Source organism: Giraffa tippelskirchi, chromosome 1, assembly GCF_054371585.1.
Source record: "Giraffa tippelskirchi isolate mGirTip1 chromosome 1, T2T-mGirTip1v1.2.pri, whole genome shotgun sequence".
Classification (NCBI taxonomy): domain Eukaryota; kingdom Metazoa; phylum Chordata; class Mammalia; order Artiodactyla; family Giraffidae; genus Giraffa; species Giraffa tippelskirchi.
This window is the reverse complement of record NC_137275.1, coordinates 161,893,183-161,917,767: the sequence shown is the minus strand read 5'-3', so window position 1 is coordinate 161,917,767 and position 24,585 is coordinate 161,893,183. Positions and strand designations below refer to the sequence as shown.

Below are 24,585 nucleotides of genomic sequence, written 5' to 3'. Positions count from 1 at the left end.
TGTCTTGAGACTGTTATGATAACAACAGAAATAATAATTGATTGGTAATTTATTGGTGGCAGTTTCAAGTCTATTGTCTTATTTGAAATTCACAACTACCCTGTGAACTGCAGTCTGTCCTTTTATAAATGATGAAGTAGATTCAGAGATGTTAAGTGATTGACTAAGTTCACATAGTTTCCTATGTAGTGTTTGGGACCAGAACTCAAAATTCCAGATGTGCATTCTTATTTCTTCCCCAGTAGACTATATCAACTCAATAAATAATTGCTAAATATAAGTGAAAGAATTAACTAGGAATAACTCTTCGTAAGCTGGAGTTGGATATTCCAGTTAAGCAGCTGGGGTATTCATCTCATTTGGATCATTCCAATTGATTTTTAGAATACTGTAGTCTTCCGCAGAAACTGATGACAGAAGTTGGGGTGGCAACTTCTGTAGATCAACCCTTTGCTAATGTGGGAGAGTGTACCATCCCTCCTCCCTCCAATTATGGTTTTTGTTAGTTTCAAATAAAAATGTGTTGAATTCATACATGTGAGTGGTTCTTAATGCCAGAGACACATTTATGGCCACTTGGAGGCTGAGTCATGAGGAAAAATTACTCAGTGTTGTAGCAGATGTCATCATTCATTCTCTTACTTGAGGTGATGAGTCATAAATTGGGCTAGAATTTAAGATTAAGGCAGAATGGTATGTTATATATGAAAATTGTTAAGAGAGTAAATCCTAAGAGTTCTCATCACAAGGAAAAATATTTTTTCCTCTTTCTCTAATTTTGTATTTATGTGAGACATTAGGTGTTCACTAAACTTAGTGTAGTAATCATTCCATGATGTATGTAAGTCAAACCATTATGCAGTACACCTTAAACAGTGTTATATGTCAATTATATCTCAATAAAACTAGAAGAAAAAATTAAGGTAGAACATATGTATGAGATCTCACATAACTCACAAATTCAGTGTCCAAGGAGGCAGGATAATGCAAATAAGAATGCTTAACAAGGCTTGCTGTAATTTAACTTAGTGAGTTCAATACATATAGCATAACAAATGCTTCCATTCCCCAACCCATTCCTCTTCCTCAAAATTATATAGGATTTTACTTGGTTTAGGGGATAGAAACAGAATAGTTCTGTGCATTTAATATGAAAATTTAGAATGAAAAAATAAGCTACAACATTCTATATGTTATTCCCTTTAAAGAAGACACAACTTCTTGGACTATTTTTGGGTGTAAACTTTTCAAATATAGAGTAGTTGGGGCATAGTTGCATAAATGTGTTGGGAATTTACCTGGATGACATTGCACAGCACAGCACCATTACACACCTGTTGGAGTCCCAGGAGCATGAACACACTCAAGCTATAATTGGAAGCTCATGCAAATATAGGGCATGAGCAGCTTACAATGGGACCAAGGGGGTGGAGAGAAGAAGAAATCAAATTTCATGATGGGGCTCAGACTGCTGGAAAAATCCCATTAACGTTTGTGAAGAGTTTATTGAATTCAAAAAAACAATTATCCAGGCTTTTACAGGCATTGTGAAACGCTATAGAAGAAATAGGCTGCAATTGTGGGTGAGGGGGAGGAGGAATGCATTCAATTCCTGTGTATCACCTGTAGGTTCCCTTGGAGAGCTTGGATGAGAAACTGCAAGCCTCTGATAGGACTGAAAATAACACGACAGAAGAAACTGTGTACAATATCCTGTTGAAGATGCTCTGCAAACTGATCCACTCCAAAGAGAATATAATATGCTAATGTAACCCCTCGTATCTAGCTTCTAAAACAGTGCAACATGCTTTCATACCTTCAATAAGACAATATGCAATGCCATAGCACCTCACTAAAACTCAGATAATTTTACGTATGGGTCTAACTCTTGTCCCTGAAAATAGATTGAAAGGTTTCTTTAGTGAGCTAACCAGAAGAGATTTTCCCCCCTATCTCATTGGGCCCTTGGGCTGCTGCTGTTTACTCTTTTTATACAGACAGTCCCCACTTTGCACTAACAGGTATACCTGGAAGTGAGGAGACATGCAGACAGTTCAGCTGGCTAATAATTTGGGGGGTCATTTAAGTCCTTAAATTTTTAAACCCCTATTTAGAAATAAAATTGGCATAGTCAGAAGGATGGGTGGGAAGGAGCTTCTGACTGCTTGAGCTCCTTGATGCTTGAGCAGCACCCAGTGGCTCCTTGATGGTCCAGAGCCATTCAGCTCTGAGAAAACCTCCATGTCCCACTTGACAAAACAGCAGTTCTGCAGAAAACAGAACTTCCCTAGAAGTATAGGGATATAGAAGTATAGTATAGTGTCCATCTGTGGTCTCTTTGGCATGTCCCTAGAAGCGTCCGGTTCTCCCTCTTCCAAGCAGGTTGTAAAAGGCTTTAAGTACATGTAATACTTTTCCTGAGAGGTACTTTGACAAATCTGAATGTTTCTATCTACTGCATTATTTAACCAGTGATGATTTAGTGTTCTTTGTAGTAACAAGGCAATTTCCCAGTTGACCTGCCTCTTAAAGGACCTTTGCCTACAAATTCTGTCTTCTATTTAATATTTACAATTGGCAGTTTTCAAGTGTCCTTTGCACTGTCTCATTTGACTCACAGATGCATGAAGATTGTTATTTCCAGTTTACACATGTAGAGAATGAGGCTCAGAGCTGGAGCTCCCAGGTATTCTGGGATGGTGACAAAGAATGAGGAAGGAAGCCTGCTGGGATCCTCTTAACCAGTCACCTTGCACACCTTGCGCACCTGGCAGAATTTCTTTGTTGCATCTGCAAACAGGGAAGAAATGTTCAGAGACCTATAGAAATTGACAAATGAGGGTTTAAGACAAAGAGGTGGGGTTGGGTGTACTGGGGGGCCTGTTGAGTCTTGGGAGAAGAAAAACATAAACTTGCTAAAAGGCTAGAGGTTTTCAGGATGTTTTTTTCTTATCAGAACATGCACTTTGATGGTTTGCTTCAGAGGGGACAGAAGGAACCTGTGCTGTGTGCTTCCATCTTTGTGTGGATGCAGAGTAAGGAGGAGACACTGGTGACAGAAACACTGAGGAGAGCATAGAGACCTCCTTACAAAATAAAGGAATGGAGACCGAGCACCATCATGAGTAATGAGAACTTGTTGGAAAGACAAACCACTGTAACAATGTGACTGAATGGATTCCTGCTCACACAGAGCCTCCTAGTCAGGAGTGGCAGGTCCTGGATATTATTCCTGTCTGTTTGATTGAGACTTGGTACTCTCTCCATGGACAGGACACAATCCCCAATGTGCAAAACTCACTGCTTAGTGAGAAATGAAGATAGAGTTTCCTGAATGAGCCCCCAGATGACCTGTGCAGGAGGGGTGGGCACTCAGGGTTCTCATGTTGTTTCAGTTTGCATTATTTAAAAATATGTTAGGTAGGGTGAGCTCTCTGAGGGGAAGGACAGCTTTGAGTTCTGAAATCCATATAAATCACGTGGCACCCAGCAGGTATTGTGTTACAATAACTGTACACCTGGATTTTCTGAAATAGTCCCAATTTCAAGTCTCTGTTCTGCTGTCTTTTTTGGATTTCAGATGCTCCAGAAATGACATCATGTGGGAGATGATCTTAAAATAAGTAATATTTATAGAGCATCCACTAACTATTCACTGGGTGTGCAGGCAGGAGCTAATGACAGAGACTAGAGTTTTCTGGTGTCCCTGAGCTTTGAGTCTAGAGGGGTGGACAGGCCTGGAGATAAAGAATTACAAAAGAGTCTGGTTGGTCTAGCATTGTGGGGCATACCCAGTCTCTGGGAGAACAGAGGAGGGGGCCTAATGCAGACTGGAGCACAGGAAGCCTTTCTGGAAAAAAGAGCCCCTAGTATTGAGAGAGTCAATTCCTAGGCAGGTTGATAAAAAGCCTGGGGGTCCCCAAGGAGAGAGACGTCTGGGGTTCTTGAGGAGAAGGAAAGGACAAACTTTTTTTTTCCTCTACATTAAATGGTTTTTTATTCTTTAAGCCCAGAACTGATGATTACACAACTCAGTTTAAACTCTGTGCTAGGGATTATGCAACAACGTATCCTGCTTGAGGACACTTTCTCCTTCCTGAAAAACTTCTGACTAATCCTGATATTTTAGAATGTAAATTATGGGAGTGAGTCTGGTAGGATCTTTCTATTCTTAAATTCTAATCCTGTTAGAACCCTGGGCTGGATGAAGCACAAGCTGGAATCAAGATTGCCAGGAGAAATATCAATAACCTCAGATATGCAGATGACACCATGCTTATGGCAGAAAGTGAAGAAGAACTAAAGAGCCTCTTGACGAAAGTGAAAGAGGAGAGTGAAAAAGTTGGCTTAAAGCTCAACATTCAGAAAACTAAGATTATGGCATCCGGTCCCATCACTTCATGGCAAATGGGGAAAAAGTGGAAACAGTGGCTGACCTGGGTTTGATCCCTGGGTTGGGAAGATCCCCTGGAGAACAGAAAGGCTACCCACTCCTGTATTCTGGCCTGGAGAATTCCATGGATAGTCCATGGGGTCGCAAAGAGTCGGACACGACTGAGCGACTTTCACACTTCACACACTAGCAAAAATGAAGATGCAGTTTTTTTCTCACTTAAATTCATAGGCCAGCTAAATTCTTTCTGTCTGCAGATCTCCAGGAAGCCTTAGTCCTCCATATTAAGAAACTCTAATGATAATATTCACTGGCAAGTCTGGGTCAGTCTCTTGTGGGGTCACTGCTCCTTTCTCCTGGGTCCTGGTGTGCACAAGGTTCTCTTTGTGCCCTCCCAGAGACTGTTTCCCCAGTCCTGTGTAAGTTCTGGCCACTCTATGGTGGGTTAATGGTGACCTCCTCTAAGAGGGCTTATGCCATACCCAGGTGTACTGCACCCAGAGCCCCTGCCCCCACAGCAGTCCACTGCTGATCCATACCTACTCAGGAGATACCCAAAACAGTTCTGTCTCAGTCTCTGAGGGGTCTCTGGATCCTGGTGCACTCAAGGTATGTTTGAGCCCTCTGAGCATCTCTGGCTATGGGGTTTGAGTCTAAATGTGATTTTGCCTCTCTTGCCATCTTGCTGGGGCTTCTCCTTTGCCCTTGGACTTGGGGTATCTCCTCACAGCCATTCCAGCGCCGCACAGCCATCACTCCAGCACCTCGAATGTCCAGGAATCTCTGTCAGAGGCATGGGTTGGTGGTGCCCTGTTGCAGGGCTGGGGGCACTGAGTGTAGCAATGTATGTATGGGACCTTTTGAAGGAGGTCACCATTATCTTCATTACCTCCACCATATTTTGGCCTCAGGTCAAATAACAGGCGGAGAAGGCAATGGCAACCCACTCCAGTACTCTTGCCTGGAAAATCCCTTGGACAGAGGAGCCTGGTAGGCTGCAGTCCATGGGGTCACTAGGAGTCAGACAGACTGAAGCCACTTAGCAGCAGCAGCAGCAGCAAATAACAGGGAGGGAACACAGCCCCACCCTTCAACAGAAAATTGGATTAAAGATTTACTGAACATGGTCCCTCCAATCAGAAGGAGACTCAGTTTCCCCCACAGTCTCTCCCGTAAGGAAGCTTCCATTAGCCTCTTATCCTTCTGCATCAGAGGGCAGACAGACTGAACACCACAATCACAGAAAACTAACCAATCTGATCACATGGAACACAGCCTTGTCTAACTAAGTGAAACTATGAGCCATGCCATGTAGGGCCACCCAAGACAGATGGGTCAGGGTGGAGAGTTCTGACAAAATGTGGTCCACTGGAGAAAGGAATGGCTAACAACTTCAGTATTCTTGCCTTGAGAATCCCATGAACAGTATGAAAAGGCAAAAAGATAGGACACTGAAAGATGGTCTCCCCAGGTCGGTAGGTGCCCAGTATACCACTGGAGATCAGTGGAGAACTAACTCCAGAAATAATGAAGAGATGGAGCCAAAACAAAAACAACACCCAATTGTGGATGTGACTGTTGATGGAGGTGAAGTCTTATGCTGTAAAGAGCAATATTGCATAGGAACCTGGAATGTTAGGTCCATGAATCAAGGCAAGTGGTCTTGGAAGTGGTCAAACAGGAGATGGCAAGAGTAAACATCCACATTTTAGGAATCAGTGAACTAAAATGGACTGGAATGGGTGAATTTAACTCAGATGACCAATATATCTACTACTGTGGGCAAGAATCCCTTAGAAGAAATGGAGTAGCCATCATAGTAAACAAGATTCCTAAATACAGTATTTGGATGCAATCTCAAAAATGACAGAATGATCTCTGTTCGTTTCTAAGACAAACCATTCAATATCATGGGAATCCAAGACTATGCCCCTACCAATAATGCTGAAGAAGCTGAATTTGAATGGTTCTATGAAGACCTACAAGTCCTTCTAGAACTAACACCCCAAAAAGATGTCCTTTTCATTATAGGGGACTGGAATGCAAAAGTAGGAAGTCAAGAAACACCTAGAATAACAGGCAAATTTGGCCTTGGAGTACAGAATGAAGCAGGGCAAAGGCTAATAGAGTTTTGCCAAGAGAACACACTGGTCATAGCAAACAGCCTCTTCCAACAACACAAGAGAAGACTACACATGGACATCACCACATGGCCAACACCGAAATCAGACTGACTGTATTCTTTGCAGCCAAAGATGGAGAAGCTCTATACAGTCAGCAAAAACAAGACTGAGAGCTGACTGTGGCTCAGATCATGAACTGCTTACTGCCAAATTCAGACTTAAATTGAAGAAAGTAGGGAAAACCACTAGACCATTCAGTAATGACCTAAATCAAATCCCTTTCAATTATACAGTGGAAGTGACAAATAGATTCAAAGGATTAGATCTGATAGACAGAATGCCTGAAGAACTATGGACAGAGGTTCATGACATTGTACAGCAGGAGTGATCAAGACCATCCCTAAGAAAAAGATATGGAAAAAGGCAAAATGGTTGTCTGAGGAGGCCTTACAAAGAGCTATGAAAAGAAGAGAGGCAAAAGGCAAAGGAGGAAAGAAAAGATATATTCATTTGAATGCAGAGTTCCAAAGAATAGCAAGGAGAGATAAGAAAGCCTTCCACATTGACCAATGGAAAGAAATAGAGGAAAACAATAGAATGAGAAAGACTAGAGATCTATTCAAGAAAATCAGAGATACCAAGGGAACATTTCATGCAAAGATGGGCACAATAAAGGACAGAAATGCTATGGACCTAACAGAAGCAGGTGATATTAAGAGGAGGTGGCAAGAATACACAGAAGAACTATACAAAAATGATCTTCACGACCCAGATAATCATGATCATGTGATCACTCACCTAGAGCCAGACATCCTGGAATGTGAAGTCAAGTGGGCCTTAGGAAGCATCACTATGAACAAAGCTAGTGGAGGTAATGGAATTCCAGCTGAGCTATTTCAAATGCTGAAAGATGATGCTATGACAGTGTTGTGCTCAATATGCCAGCAAATATAGAAAACTCAGCACTGGCTACAGGACTGAAAAATGTCAGTTTTCATTCCAATCCCAAAGAAAGACAATGCCAAAGAATGCTCAAACTCCCACACGATTGTACTCATCTCACACGCTAGCAAAGTAATGCTCAAAATTCTCCAAGCCAGGCTTCAGCAATATGTGAACCGTGAACTTCCAGATGTTCAAGTTGGTTTTAGAAAAGGCAGAGGAACCAGAGATCAAATTGCCAACATCCGTTGGATCATCAAAAAAGCAAGAGAGTTCCAGAAAAACATCTCCTTCTGCTTTATTGACTATGCCAATGCCTTTGACTGTGTGGATCACAATAAACTGTGGAAAATTCTTAAAGAGATGGGAATACTAAACTACTTTACCTGCCTCCTGAGAAAGCTGTATGCAGGTCAAGAAGCACGTTAGAACTGAACATGGAACAGTGGACAGGTTTCAAATCAGAAAAGAAATACAATAAGCAGGGTGACAATATACAGCCTTGACGTACTCCTATATATTGTCACCCTATTTATTTAACTTATATGCAGAATCCACCATGTGAAATGCTGGGCTGGATGAGCACCAGCTGGAATCAAGATTGCTGAGAGAAATATCAATAAACTAAGATATGCAGTTGACACCACCCTTATGTCAGAAAACAAAGAAGAACTGAAGAACCTCTTGATGAAAGTGAAAGAAGAGAGTGAATAAGCTAGCTTAAAATTCAACATTCAGAAAACTAAGATCATGGCATCTGGTTTCATCACTTCATGGCAAATAGATGGGGAAACAGTGGAAACAGTGACAGATTTAATTTTGGGGGGCTCCAAAATCACTGCAGATGGTGACTGCAGTCATGAAATAAAAAGACGGCTGTTCCTTGGAAGAAAAGTTAGGACCAACCTAGACAGCATATTAAAAAACAGAGATATTGCCTTGCCAACAAAGGTCCATCTAGTCAAAGCTATGGTTTTTCCAGCAGTCATGTGTGGATGTGAGAGTTGGACTATAAAGAAAGCTGAGCACCAAAGAATTGATGCTTTTGAACTGTGGTGTTGGAGAAGACTCTTGAGAGCCCCTTGGACTGCAAGGAGAACCAACCAGTCCATCCTAATGGAAATCAGTACTGATTGTTCATTGGAAAGACTGATGCTGAAACTGAAACTCCAATACTTTGGCCACCTGATGTGAAGAACTGACTCATTGAAAAAGACCTTGATGCTGGGAAAGATCCTGATGCTGGGAAAGAAGGCAGGAGGAGGAGGGCACGACAGAGGATGAGATGGTTGGATGACATCACTGACTCAATGGACATGAGTCTGAGTAAACTCCAGGAGTTGGTAATGGACAGGGAGGCCTGACGTGCTACAGTCCATGGGGTTGCAAAGAGTTGGACACGACTAAGGGACTGAACTGAATGCTAATAAAATTCATTGTTGAGTTTTTCATTCTTGCAGAAAAGGTTTAAATAAATAAATGAAATTATTTTATTTTCTGTCCTTAAGTGATGATAAGATTAATCATTTGGGGGGGTCACATTCAATTGCTAATGATCCACTTGTAGAAAACCTACTGCTTTTAAGTGTTCTTATGTTAGTATAGTTTGATTATGAAAAAAAGCAAAAGATAGGAGAGAGTGTTGTCTTCAGTTTGAAATGCCTTACATAGAGAGTACTGGAAATAAAATGAGTGGCTTTGCCTTGGACACTGCATTTTTTTTTTTTTTTTTTTTTGCTCCTTGCTGCTTATTAGCACTCTGCTGGGTGAATGGGAGATTCCCAGAGAGTTGTACTTATGATGTCTATAATCCTTAGGGGCATTAAGCCATCTCAACAGAATAGAATTTGAAAGTGACACATCAATTAACAATTTGTCTAAGTGGAATTGTTGAACTTCATCGAGTAGAGGAAGTCTCCTAAACTTTTCTCTTACTCAAAGCTTTACTCTTACTGAAGTTGCAGTATTAGAGATAAGTGAAGGAAAGGCAAGGTTGGCAGAAGTAAGGTAGATTTTGGCAAAATAACTTGTTTCCATATTGAGAGCATTTAGCATTTCTAGAATAGTACACATTTATATATTCTTTTTAAACTAAGATTCTCTTCAGGATGTGGGATGAAAAGAATTTGACTGCTTATCCAGTGAACCTAACCAGTTTTCCATCCACACATTTTTGAGGTTCAGTTGAACTTGCCTATGTCCTCATACTTCCATGGCCACTTCAGGTTCCTGTTATTATCAGCCCATGATTCCAAAAGGTATACTTTCCTTCCTTTATTTCCAGATGGTCTGCATATGCTGTTCAGTTTTCCACTCCAGGTTGAGCTTGCTCTGTCAATCAAAGATAGACCATTTCTTCATAAGGCAGGCTCCTTGGGTGGTTAGTTGTCCTCCTAATTTCTGTATAATACTGGAAGATGAAACACCACTCAGTACATGCAGAATTACCTGCGCAACATTAATGGGAACATTTCTGGGATGGAAAGGGATGGTCTTTTATTTTACTTTGAGTTCTCTAAAGTCTCCACTGAAAACACTTTAATAAGTCCAGGAATCAGACAATAACTTCACATTTTTTAATAGCAGCTCCACTGAGATTCAGGCAGCAGATACCACGTAGTTCTTAGACAAAGATGATCGCTGTCTAGGAATTTGTTTTCAAGTATTCATCTCCAGCACAGGAATGAAAGATGCTACTCTATGCTAGGTGCTTTGCATTGTAATAGACTTCTGCCAAAACAATAACCAGTTTGCCTCTAGTCAATAAGATATACAGGCATATCTTGTTTTATTGCACTTCACTTTACTGTGCTTCATAGACGCTGCATTTTTTTTTTTTTTTAACAAACAGAAGGTCCATGGCAACCTTTGCATCATTGAAGTCTATAGGTACATTGTTTTTTCAAAAGCTTTTGATCACTTTGTGTTTCTGCATTGTATCTTGGTAATTCTTACAACATTTCAAACCTTTTCATTGTTGTTATGTTGGTCATGGTGATTTGTGATTGGTGATCTTAGATTTTCTATTGTAATTAATTTGGGGTGCCGTAGACTTCATCCATGGACCAATGTTGACTTACTTGATAAAGGTTTTTGGTATTTTGCCTGCTTCACCTGCCAGCTGACCTGCCATCTCTCTCCCACTCTTTGGGCCTACCCATTTCGTGAGACACAGCCATATTATAATTGGGTCAATTCATCCTAAAATCATCTTTAAGTTTTCAGGTCAAAGAAGGAGTTACACATCTCTCACTTTAAATCAAAGGCCAGAAATGATTAAGCTTAGTGAGGAAGGCATGCCAAAAACCAAGAGAGGCTGAACACTAGGCCCCTCACCCCAAACAGTTAACCAAGCTGCAAATTCAAAGCTAAAGTTTTTGAAGGAAATTAAACATAAACATAGAAAGGATAAGAAAGCAAAACAGCCATATTGCTGATATGGAGAAATCTGGATTGAAAATCAAGCTAGTTACAATATCCCTGGAAGCCAAAGCCTAATCCAGAGACAGACCCTAACTATCTTCAATTATCTGAAGGCTGAGAGAGTTAAGGAAGCTACTAAAGAAAGGTTTGAAGCTGGCAGAGGTTGGCACATGAGATTTAAGAAAAGAAGCTATCTCTATAACATAAAATTGCCAGGTGAAGCAGCAAGTGATGATATAGAAGCTTCAGCAAGCTTTCCAGAAAATCTAACCAAGATAATTCATGTAGGAGACGACACTACATAACAGATTTTCAGGGTAGACGTGACAGCCCTCTATTGGAAAAGATGCCATCTAGGACATTCATAACTAAAGAGGTGAAGTCAATGTCTGGCTTCAAATCCTTGAAGGACAGGTTGACTCTCTTGTTAGGGTCTAATGCATCTGATGACTTGAAGTTGAAGCCACTGCTCATTTACCATTCTGAAAATCCTATGGCCCTTAAGAATTGTGCTCAATCTATTCTGCCTATACTCTGTAGATGGAAAAACAAAGCCTGAATGACAGCACATCTGTTTATAACATGGCTTATTGAATATTTTAAGCCAATTGTTGAGACCTACTGCTCAGAAAAAAAGATTGTTTTCAAAATATGACTGCTCATTGACAATATACTTGGTCACCTAAGAGCTCTAATGGAGATACACAACGAGATTTCTCATCGTTGCCATGCCTGCTAACACAACATCCATTGCTACAGGCCATGGATTAAGGACGAATTCCAACTTCCAAGTCTTCTTATCTAAGAAATATATTTATAAGACTATCGCTGCCATAGATGGTGATTCCTCTGATGGATCTGGAAAAAGTCAGTTGAAAATCTGGATAGGATATACCATTCCAGATGCATTAAGAACATTCATGGTTCACTGGGAAGAGGTAAAAATGTCAACATTAATAGGAGTTTGGAAGAAGTTGATTTAGGTCTTCATGCCTGACTTTGAGGGGTTCAAGACTTCAGTGGAGGAAATAACTGACGATATGGTGAAAACAGCAAGAGAACTAGAATTAGAAGCAGAGGCAAAAGATGTGACTGACTTGCTGCGATCTCATGATAAAACTGTAACAAATGAAGAGTTCCTTCTTATGGATGAGCAAAGAAAATGGTTCCTTTAGGTGGAAACTACTGCTGGTGAAGATGCTGTGAATATTGTTGAAATTAAAGGAAAGGGTTTAGAATATTACATAAACTTAGTTGGTAAAGTAGCAGCAGGGTTTGAAAAGATTGAATTCAATTTTTATTTTTATTTTTTTTAATTAGGTTATTTATCTATTTTTTAACTTTACAATATTGTATTGGTTTTGCCATACATTGACATGAATCCACCATGGGTGTACATGGGTTCCCCTTCCAGAACCCCCCTCCCACCTCCCTCCCCATCCCATCCCTCTGGGTCATCCCAGTGCACCAGCCCCGAGCACCCTGTATCAGGCATCGAACGTGGACTGGAGAATTTTTAAAAAAGTTCTACTGTAAGTAAAATGTTGTCAACCAATGTAGCATGCCTGCTACAGAAAATTATTCATGAAAGGAAGAGTCAAATGATAAGACAAACTTCATTATTGTCTTATTTTAAGAAATTGCCACAACCACTCTAACCTTTAGGAACCACCACCCTTGGTCAGCAGCACTCAATACTGAGGCAAGACTCTCCACCAGCAGAAAGAGTACAGCTCACTGAAGGCTCTGATGATGGTTAGCATTTGCATTTTTTTTTAGCAATAATAAGTATTTTAAAATTAAGATATGTATATTTTTTAGACAAAATTCTTTTGCACGTATAGTAGCCTATGGTATAGCATGAACATAACTTTTATATGTACTGGGGAACCAAAAAATTCATATGAATTCCTTTACTGTGATATTTCTTTATTGCAGTGATCTGGAACTAAGCCCACAGTATCTCTGACTTATGCCTGTAATCCATGTAGTAGTTCTCTTAAGTTTAGAGGTAGCTAGCATCTTCTGCACTCATAAGAGTTCAGTAGAAACTTTCTAAAAACAAGAGAAGAGGGAGGTCCTGAGTTAACAAGTATTTCACTTGACCCTCCTTTAAAGATATGTAAATTACCTGTCTGTGTCTCCTAGTGGGTGAGCTTACTCTTTGAAGGCAAAAGTGCACTTGATTTTCATGGACTAAAACCAGAGATTAGGACAGGTAATAAGAAAGTGCAGTTCCGTTGAGAAAGTAAGATGGGAAAGGAGAAGTATTGACTCCATAAAAAGGCAAGACTGGCAAGCATTACAGGATATCCATTCATAGTTTCACGCAAGGGATTGGTCCACTTTGCCTGGAGATATCTCAGAAGTAATGATATCTTCTGAGTTAGCAAGCATTGTTTGAAGTTGTACATATTTAAATTAAAATCCTACATAAGTTGTATCATTTCCCACTCTCAGTCTTCCATGTTTCTGTGAAGATATGTTTTAAGATGAAATTAACGTTTAAATCAGTGGAGTAAGCAGATTTCTCTCTATAATGAGGGTGGGCCTCATCCAAACAGTTGAAAGCCGTAGGAAAAAGACTGACTTCCTCTGGGGAAGAGGAAAGTTTGCCAGCTGACTGGTTTCAGACTTGAACTGTAGCTTCAACTCTTCCCTGGATCTTTAGCTTGTGAGCCTACCCTATAGATTTTGAGGACTTGTCAGTTTCTTGAAATAACAGCTTCCCCTGGCCCCAAACACATATGTGTGTGCTCAGTCGTGTCCGACTCGTTGCGAACCCATGGACTGTAGCCTGCCAGACTCCTCTGTCCATGGGATTTCCCAGGCAAGAATACTGGAATGGGTTGCCATTTCCTTCTCTAGGGGATCTTCCCCATTCAGGGATTGAACCCACGTCTTCTGCATTGGAAGGCAAATTCTTTACCACTGCGCCACCTTGGAAGCCTTTACACATACACACCCATCTATTGGCTGTGTTAACTGTTTTCCTGGAGAGCCCTGATTACTAAAAGTCCTTCTCAGAGTCTCCCTCAAAAGGAGAGGGTTATAGTTCCCCAGTTCCAGGCACTCAGGATAGATACCTTTGGTGGACTGGAATAGCATAGGAGATTCAGTTGTGTTCAATGGCTAACACAGGAAGTGGCCCTGACCTCGGATGAACTAAGTTAGGCAGAGGCTCTTAATTGAAAGAGGTCTCAGCACAGGCTGATCCTGTGTTCTGACTCCAGCTTTTCCCCAGAAGGAAGCTTGTATATAGAGTTGGACGGACATAGTCTGGCTGTGCCATCTATTAACCTGTCTTATTTACCTCTGGTGGCTCAGACAGTAAAGAATCTGCCTGCAGTGCACAACCCCTGGGTTCTATCCTTGGGCCAGGAAGATCCCCTGGAGAAGGAAATAGCAACCTACTCCAATATTCTTGCCTGGGGAATCCCATGGACAGAAGAGTCTGGCAGGCTACAGTCCACGGGGTTGTAAAGAGTTGGACACAACTGGGCGACATTTACATCTCTGCACTTATGTTACCCCACACCCACCCATAGTTCCCTGAAAACTTTGGCTCCTGGCCCTAATTCTTTCATCGTTTTTCATGTCTTCAGCATATACAACAGATGACCCATCTAACACCCTGGCCTCTCATTCTTTTACTTCTTCATTTCCAACTACATATCATTTTCCACCACATTGGAGCCAAATTTCATCTTGGACCTTGTCATCACTAGTGATTGCTCCAATTCTGAAGTCTCAGTTTCAAAATCCAGTTAGTTACTCCATATACCACTTACTATACCTCCAGCTTACTTGCTCTCATTTTCCTTTGCCACAGCTCTTTGACTAGGGAGACCCACAAATTCCTTGATCCACTGCTTTCTCACCATCCATCAACACCTTCCTGTTTTGTCTGACCCCTCCTTGTTGAGCTTATCATCACATGGTCCCTCACTAGGCTAGCAGCATAGCAAATGCCTTCAACTAAGCTGAGGTTAAATGCACATGCCTCACTGGTCACTCGAACTAGTTCTTAAAGGACTAGGCCCCCATTATTTTGAAGGGCAGTATATTCTCAGGAAAGGTGATGAGGTGGCAGAGGCATTTAAAAGTTTTAAAGGAACTGGAAATATATTTCTCAGCAGGTAAAATAAAGCTATTTTTACAAGTTTATCGGGTTGGGAACTCCTTATAGATGATAAGAATTAACCTTGACTTTCTGAATCTTAACAGCTAAAGCAATTTCATATAGCACCAACTCTGAAAATCTTTCCCTTGCTTCAAATGTATACATTTAGAGATTTTTTTATTTTTATTTTTATGACACCAGACAACCTTTGGGGCTTTCTGATTTCTTGTATCATATTGAGCAAGGAGACCCATCATCACAGTTACATTTTCTACTTGCTAACTGTCTAGTTCCCAAATAGTCTACTCAGACCAATTTCAGGGGGTTGGTAGTTCGAATGATCTCAGCAATATACTCATGTAGGCAAACCAATATCCACATTGGCTATTTAAATTAAAAGTAATTAAAATGAAGTAAAATTTAAGATTTAGTTCTTCAGTCAGAGTAGCCTATTTCACATGTTGCATATGAAATTAGTGGCTACTATGTTGAACAGTAGAGAAAACATTTTCATGTTACAGAAAGTTTTATTGGGTTATTCTGTCTTAGATCAGGGGTGGCAAACTATATCCCTGGGCCAAGTCTGGCTCTTGGCTTGTGTCTGTACAACCTGCAAACTGAGAATGGTTTTTACATTTTTAAAGAAGTGTAAAGGAAAACAAAGAAGAGTATGTGACTAGACCACATGTGGCCTAGAATATTTATTATCTGGCCTTTTATAGAAAAAAGATTGTCAACTGTGCCTTAGGTAATAAATTGCTTAAATGTTTAAATGTCTATGTTTATTCATACAGTCTCCAACTTACTATGGTTCAATTTAGATTTTTTGACTTTATGATGGTATAAAAGTGATCCACATTCAATAGAAACTGGCCTTTGAATTTTATCCTAGGCTGGTTATATGTAGTATAGTACTTTCTTATGATACTGGGCAGCAGCAGTGAGCTACAGCTCCCAAATAACCATAATCACAAGGGTAAACAACTAATACACTTACACCATTCTGTTTTTCACTTTTAGTACTGTGTGCAATAAATTTCATGAGATATTAAAAACTTTATTGTAAAACAGGCTTTGTGTCAGATGATTTTGCCCAACTGTAGGCTAATGATGCTAGGATGTTCAGTAGGTGAGGTGTATTAAATGTATTTTCAACTTATGGGCTTATTGGGACATAACCCCACTATAATTCATGTAATATCTGTATAATGTACTGTGGGATGTAAGAGCTTGTGATCAAGAATCATATTTTTCATGATTATATAGAATTCTATTATATAGAATCCAGTACATGGCTAATGCCTGTTGAGTATTCAGTTGAATAAATATTACTGATAGCCTTTTAAATGCCAGTTGTTGGAGATTTTTAGATGAATAAGACATTCAAGAAATTCAAGGAATTCATGTTTTAGTCTAGTAGGCAGAACTGTAAAGTCCTAGCTGTATTACTAATTAAACTATAAGTACTACTAATAATGGTATTAAATACAGTAGTGTTGCAGTGTAGAGTAGAGAGAGATGAATTCTGATGAGGGCTATATTTTTCTGGGAAGTAAAGAATGCAGCATGTAAGTGGGACTTTGAGGATAAGTAAGGGATTAAATAGACAGAGAGGCAGGGAAAGGCATTCAAGTGGTGAAAACTCACAGTGCATTTGAAGAAATGTTAAGTAGCCAAATATGATTTAATCATAAGATGAGGAGTAAGCAGTATACCAGGAGCAGTAGGAGGAGACAAGTAGGAGGGGTTGGTGTTTGTTTGTTTTTTTTTCCCCTAGTCTCTTCATTTATTGCCTTCAAAACTTCAAAGCATTCAGGCATCACTTCCCATTTGAGGGGTTGGTGTTTGATGAGAGATGTTAGTTTTCTATCACTAGGCAGTAGAGGGGCAGACTGTCATACGTTCTCAGAAGAAAGCTCTGCTCTGTTGAGTGCCTGAGGTAGAAAGAGCTGCATCCATTTTTTACACCTATTGGTTTGGATTCTGTACTTTTCAGGTGAGATCAAGGGCTTTGAAATTGCTGGAGTGGTGGACTTGGGAATATTATAGCTAAGAGAAATTGACACAGCATTCCTAGTGATTTAGCTTGACTCAGAACTACATCAGTTTCCTTGCTGTTTTGCACCAGCAAGTCTTGCTTGTTGGGAAGAGTGGATCATGAAAGTGATCACAACAGAACAGTCTGTTTGATACAACCACAAAAGGTTATTTTGCTTAAGACTATAGGAAAAGACTCTGCCCTGCTCTAGGACATGATTTCTGCTGGTTCTGTTCTTCACTTACTTAATATCCTGTGCTTGATGGGAGTATGTGAAATGCTGCTCTGACACTATTCCATTAGTGTTTGTCTTTATACTGGTGTCCTTGCTTACTGCTCTATGTCACTTACAGCAGCAGTTTAAGGGGCTCTGCAGGGCTGGATATACCATGCATTCAGGAGGCCTGTGTGCAGCTGCATGACTTACAAAGGTAGTTAGGAGACAGATCTGTAGGTTTGTTTCTCCACATTCTGATACCATGAGCTAATGGAAACAAGGTTTAGGAGGTCTTTGTGTGCTAATGGGCTTTCCAGGTGGCTCAGTGGGTAAAAAATCTGCCTGCAATGCTGGAGATGCTGGAGATATAGGTTCCATTCCTGGGTTGGGAAAATACCCTGGAGGAGGGCACGGCAACCCACTGTAGTATTCTTGCCCGGAGAATCCCATGGACAGAAGAGAACATAGGAAAAGACAATAATTAAGAATTTTCTCCTTTGCACAGCTATTGTGGGTTCACTGCTGAAATCCCAGAAAACTAAGAGAGTGATATAATAAACATATAATCAACATAAGAATTACAGTACTGTACAACAGCATACAGGGATTGCATCTAATGAAGTTATGTTTCTCTCAGCCCCATTTTCTGGAATTTTATGATCAGGAACATTTGACAAAGGGCTTAGATAAAGCCTCTGAAATTCAAGTATTTGGTTTCTGGGAAAAAAGCAAGTGGCTGTGAGCATCTTAAATAATACCCATGGTTGCCCCAAACTTCTGAGACAGACTTTGGATTTTCTCCTTTGTCACATGATGACATGTAATGTTTTATCATTAACTGCCTTTGTTTAGCTTTTTTGTTTTATTTAGATGTCAAAATTCATTTAATCAAGGAACTGTCTTCTTTAGCCAATAGCTAAAAGGGCCAAATATAGAATAGATTGTGCCAAGTTTAGAAGCTGTTTAAAATTCATGGATATGAAGTTTCAACTTGAACTCAAAATTTTGGTGTCTGAGTTAATTTATATTTGGCAAAGTACAATTTCCAGGTTTCAAAAATGGAACACCAAGCAGAAGAAACCTTCTGTGGAAGTGTATTTTAAGGCTTCTTGGATTCTGTAACCTCTTAGGAAAAAAATACACTAATGTTTTAAGAGAAAACCAATCAGAAACACATGGATTAAGCTGCCTTCAAAGGAAAGAAAGCTTTAAACATTAAGAGGGGATAGGATTTTGAAAAAATATGATGTTTTCAAGATGCAGAAGTTTGGAAGAAAGTGAGTAAAATGTAAATAGACCCTGCAAATAGATGTCTTCGTATCTGACCAAAATGAGTAAACTGATTTACCTCCTATTGGCTCTGCTTTATGGATGAAGAAACTGAGACAGTTGCCCCACCCCAGATCACACCCCATGGAGATCAAGACTTTCCCATGAGTTGGTGATGTCACTCACTCTTCTCTCAGAGTGTGGGAAGGACGGAGTGATGTAATGGTTAGCCTGTAAGTCCTAGACATAATGATCTCACATTTGGACAGTTGCTCCCCAGACTGGGGCAAGAGAATCATGCTGGTCATCCATAAAACCTAAACTGTGGGCTGCACACTCACCACAGTATGCTCTTTATATCTCTGTGTAGTGCCATTGCACCATAAATGCAATTAATGTGTGCAGACTCAACTATTAGGGTAAGGGAGAGAGGGAGACAAGGAATAAAAAATAATAATTGCAAGTTATTTCAGTTACCATTCTACTCAGTGAGCATGAGATAGGAGAGAAATTCCTATAGCCTCAGGTGATCTCTAGTTCTATGTAACTGTCTTGGAACAATTCTAAGTGTTAAATGTACAGATACGCATTTTTGTAGTAAATGACCCAGTAGTACAAGTAACTAAAACTTAGCCAAAGAAATAGTAAATTATTTTCCAAAGTTAATTGTGATGGATTCCCTGGAAAATGGCACATTGGTTTGTAATGTGACCCTTTTCTAAGAATTTTTCAAGAGAAAATCTGATATTATTCAAATTATTTTCTTATGCCCTGACTTTAGAACTTAGCCACAGCATAAAATGGAATACCACTGTTATCCACCTGCAGAAGCCCAGGAACTGAGTAAAAGAAAATTCAGAGGATTAGGAAATTAAGCCTGTGGTGTAGAATTATCAACTATAATAAAACTGATGTTCAATGGATAGCATTCAAGAGAAAAAGAAGGAGGGGCTGGTTATAATATAAATATGGCAAGAGCTATGTTTTGGAGAAGCCTGATTTTCTACACTAAAGGAAAGACTAGTAAGTAAAGACTTGTAATGACAGGAAATAATTGAAGGAGAAATATGATGCACAGTGACAAATGAAGGGAGCTTGGGAACATGGGAAAGGTAAGTTATCTGTGTCAGATAGGATCATTGTAAAGGAATATCATGTTGGGTATACACATGACTTCTAAGTATTTGACTTATAATCAGAGCAAGTGGTTACTGGTTCTAATGTAAAATTACAGACCCTAAATCTACTGAAAGTCATTTATGAAAGTGAACAGTCCTTGATGTAGAAAGAATTCAGAATTTAGTGTCAGATAAAAACCATATGAACCTTTCTTCATTTGCAAAATGGCTATAGTAAAGTGCTCAGTCCATTGGCTTGTTAAAAGGCTTAAATGAGACATGACCAAGTGCCCAGCACAATGCTTGGCAGATGGAATGCAAAAAGAACTCATCTTTATGTGGGAGGCATTCAGAACATTTCTAAATGCAGATTGCCTGTTAGATCTTATATAACCTTGCTAGGATATCCAACCAGTCCATCCTAAAGGAGATCAGCCCTGGGTGTTCATTGGAAGAACTGATGTTGAAGCTGAAACTCCAATACTTTGGCCACCTAATACGAAGAGCTGACTCATTGGAAAAGACCCTGATGCTGGGAAGGATTGGGGGCAGGAGGAGAAGGGGATGACAGAGGATGAGATGGCTGGATGGCATCACCAACTCAATGGACATGAGTCTGGGTAAACTCCGGGAGTTGGTGATGGACAGGGAGGCCTGGCATGCTGCGATTCATGGGGTTGCAAAGAGTCAGACATGACTGAGTGACTGAACTGAACTGAACTGAATAGCACTCCATCTTCCTGGATATGGAAAATCAGGGCTGGATATAAAGATTAGGAGTCAAATAGACTTAAACTGGAATCACTTCCACATCTCTAGCTACTTGATATCTTAAGGCAAAATTAATAGCTCAGTATAATTTTGAGTTCTTGTGAGTAGTAAATGAGGTGACAAATACATTGAAAGAACTTAACACATAGTTTTAACTCAAAATCTTAGTTCCTTTCTCCTCCCTTTTTAAAGTATCTCAAACAGCCTTGTTGTTGTTGTTGTTGTTCAGTTGCTAAGTCACATCTGACTCTTTGCAAACCCATGACCTGTAGCACGCCAGACTTCCCTGTCCTCTTACCTCCCAGAGTTTGCTCAAATTCATGTCCATTAAGTTAGTGATGCCATTCAGCCATCTTGTCTTCTGTTGCCTGCTTTTCCTCTTGACCTCAGTCTTTTCAGCATCAGGGTCTTTTTCAATGAGTTGGCTCGTTGCATCAGGTGGCCAAAGTATTGGATCCTCAGTTTCAGCACCAGTCCTTCCAATGAATATTCAGGGTTGATTTCCTTTAGGATTGATTAGTTTGATCTTGCTGTCCAAGGGAGTCTCAAGAGTTTTCTTCCAGCACCACGGTTCAAAAGCATCATTCTTCAGTGCTCAGCCTTCCTTATGGTCCAACTCTAATACAGTTTTTTGTGTGTTTATTTTTTACTTATTCTTTTTAAAATTTATTTCTTAATTGAAGGAAAATTGCTTTACAATATTGTGTTGAATTTCTGCCATACAACAATACAAATCAGGTCTGTTATACATATATCACCTCCCTCTTGAGCCTCTCTCCCCTCCCCCATTCCCACCCTCTAAGTCATCACAGAGTGCCAGGCTGGGCTCCCTGTGTTATACTGCAATTTAATACAATTATAGAAAAAATAGTTTAAGATTACTTTTGCCTGTGACATGAAGTTTTGAATTGTATTTTGAACTGCGTTGTTATCTCAACTATTCTATTTAGCAGCATGTGAAAATAGTTTTTGAATTTATAGCAGGGTCTAAACATCTGGACTGGAATGCAAAAGTAGGAAGTCAAAAAACACCTGGAGTAACAGGTAAATTTGGCCTTGCAGTATGGAATGAAGCAGAGCAAAGGCTAATAGAGTTTTGCCAAAGAATGCACCAGTCATAGCAAACACCCTCTTCCAACAACACAAGAGAAGACTCTACACATGGACATCACCAGATGGCCAACCGAAATCAGATTGAATATGTTCTTTGCAGCCAAAGATGGAGAAGCTTTATACAGTCAGCAAAAACAAGACCTGGAGGTGACTGTGGCTCAGATCATGAACTCTGTATTGCCAAATTCAGATTTAAATTAAAGAAAGTAGGGAAAACCACTAGACCATTCAGGAATGACCTAAATCAAATCCCTAATGATTATACAATAGAAGTGAGAAATAGATTTAAGGGACTAGATCTGATAGACAGAGTGCCTGATGAACTATGGACAGAGGTTTGTGACATTGTACAGGAGACAGGGATCAAGACCATCCCCAAGAAAAAGAAATGCAAAAAAGCAAAACGGCTGTCTGAGGAGGGCTTACAAAGAGCTATGAAAAGAAGAGAAGCGAAAAGCAAAGGAGAAAAGGAAAGATATACCCATTTGAATGCAGAATTCCAAAGAATAGCAGAGATAAGAAAGCCTTCCTCAGTGATCAATGCAAAGAAATAGAGGAAAACAATAGAATGGGAAAGACTAGAGATCTCTTCAAGAAAATTAGAGATACTAAGGGAACATTTCATGCAAAGATGGGCACAATAAAGGACAGAAATGGTATGGATCTAACAGAAGCAGAAGATATTAGGAAGAGGTGGCAAGAATACACAGAACTGTAGAGAAAAGATCTTCATGACCCAGATAATCACGATGGTGTGATCACTCACCTAGAGCCAGACATCCTGGAGTGTGAAGTCAAGTGGGCCTTAGGAAGCATCGCTATGAACAAAGCTAGTGGAGGTGATGGAATTCCAGTTGAGCTATTTCAAATCCTAAAAGATGATACTGTGACAGTGTTGTGCTCAATGTGCCAGCAAATATGGAAAACTCAGCAGTGGCCACAGGAATGTAAAAGGTCAGTTTTCATTCCAATCCCAAAGAAAGACAATGCCAAAGAACGCTCAAACTACCACACAATTGCACTCATCTCACATGCTAGTAAAGTAATGCTCAAAATTCTCCAAGCCAGGCTTCAGCAATACGTGAACCATGAACTTCCAGATGTTTAAGCTGGATTTAGAAAAGGCAGAGGAACCAGAGCTACACCACAATTTGTTTATTCATTCTCAAGTTGATGAACATTTGACTTTGTTCCAGATTTGGGAAGTTGGTACTAAAAGCTCTGCACATTCATATACAATGTGTGACCTGTGTGTGACCATATATTTACATTTCTCTTGAATACGTCAAGGTAGAATTGTTAAGTCTTACAGTAAGTGTATGTTTAAATTTATCAGAAACTTCAAACTGCTTTCCAAAGTGCTTGTCATGTTATTCATCTTCATCGCTAGTGTAGGAGACTTTTAGTTGCTCTACCTCCCTCACAATACTTAATATTGTCAATTTCTTTAATTTTAGCCGTTTTTAGTGGCTAAACACCTTTTGTGTTTCATTGCAATGTGTTTTTTATTTGCCCTTCCCTAAATGGCTATTGATTTTCAGCATAATTTCATATGTTCATTTGCCACCCCATATTTTCTTTGATATCTGTTTATCTGGTTTGCCATTTATTTTGCTTAGTAATTATCTATTGAAGAGTAAAATTTTAAATTTTGATGAACTATAATTCATTAACTTTTATATTTCATGCTTTTCTTTGTCCTACTTAAGAAATCTTTGCCTAACCCATGTTTCACATTTTTTAAAATGTTTTCTTCTAAAAGTTTTATGGGCTTCCCTGGTGGCTCAGATAGTAAAGAATCTGTCTGCATTGCAGGAGATCCAGGTTTGATCCCTGGGTAGGGAAGATCTCCTGGAGAAGAGAATGGCAATATCTAGTTTTAGCTCTTTTATTTATATCAGTGATTGATTTTGAACTCTTGTATAAGATGAAAGTCAATGTGAACTTTTAAATAGGGAGGTATAATCATTCCAGTGAAACTTGTTGAAAAAATCCTTTTCCAGTTGAATTATTCTGGCGTATTTGTCTAATGTCAATTGTTAATAGTTAGATAGATAGATGGACTTTCTGGTTCATTGATCTATATGTCATTATGCCAATACCAAGTTGTCTTACTTACTGTATCTTTACAATACGTATTGAAATCACATAGGGTGAGTCTTTCAGTTTTGTCTATCCTTTTCAAAATTAGTTTGTCTATTCTGAATTCCTTGAGTTTATATGTAAATTTTAGCATTGACCTTCCAATTTTTACAAGGAAGTCAGTTGATGTTTTGTTTATGAATGCATTGAATCTATAGATCAATTTGGAGAAAACAGACATTCTGAAAATATAAAATCTTCTGATCATAAAACTGATACAGCTCTGCATTTGTCTTCTTTAATTTGTCTTAGCAACATTGTACAGTTCTCAGTGAATATGACTTTCATGTAGTTTTTAAACTGTATTTCTATTTATTTCATGTTTGATATTACTGTGAATTATAATTTTAAAATTTCAAATTCTGATAGTTTGTGGCAAATATATGAAAATATAATTGACTTTTATGTGTTGATCTAGTATACTATAATCTTGCTAAACTCATTTATTTTTTCTTGGTGTCTTTTTGGAAATTCCTTAGCTTCCCTGGTGGTGCATATGGTAAGGAATCTGCCTGCAATATGGGAGACCCAGGTTCGATCCCTGGGTTGGGAAGATCCCCTGGAGGAGGAAATGGCAACCCACTCCAGTATTCTCGCCTGGAGAATCTCATGGGCTGAGGAGCCTGGCAGGCTATAGTTCATGGGGTTGCAAAGAGTCCAAACGACTGAGGGACTAACACTTACCTTAGGATTTTCAGCATAGATGAACATGTACCCTGAACAAGAACAGTTTGAATTCTTCCTTTCCAATGCCTATTTCTCTTCTTCATTCTTTCATTTATTATTATCTTACCTTATTTCTCTGGCCATGATTTATACCATAATGTTGAATAGAAATAATTAAAGCAGAATCCTTGCCTTGTTCTTCATCTTAGAAGGATAGCATTCAGTCTTTATCCTTAAGTGTAGTGTT

General features: G+C 39.5%; 1 long non-coding RNA gene across 1 annotated transcript; it reads left to right on the top strand.

The window, feature by feature from the left end:
• The first annotated feature begins 17,267 nt into the window (after nt 1-17,267).
• Nucleotides 17,268-21,986, top strand: LOC145508701 (uncharacterized). The gene is made up of 2 exons (XR_014055618.1): nt 17,268-19,441; nt 20,892-21,986. It is a non-coding gene; the product is annotated as an uncharacterized LOC145508701 (long non-coding RNA).
• Nucleotides 21,987-24,585: the final 2,599 nt, after the last annotated feature.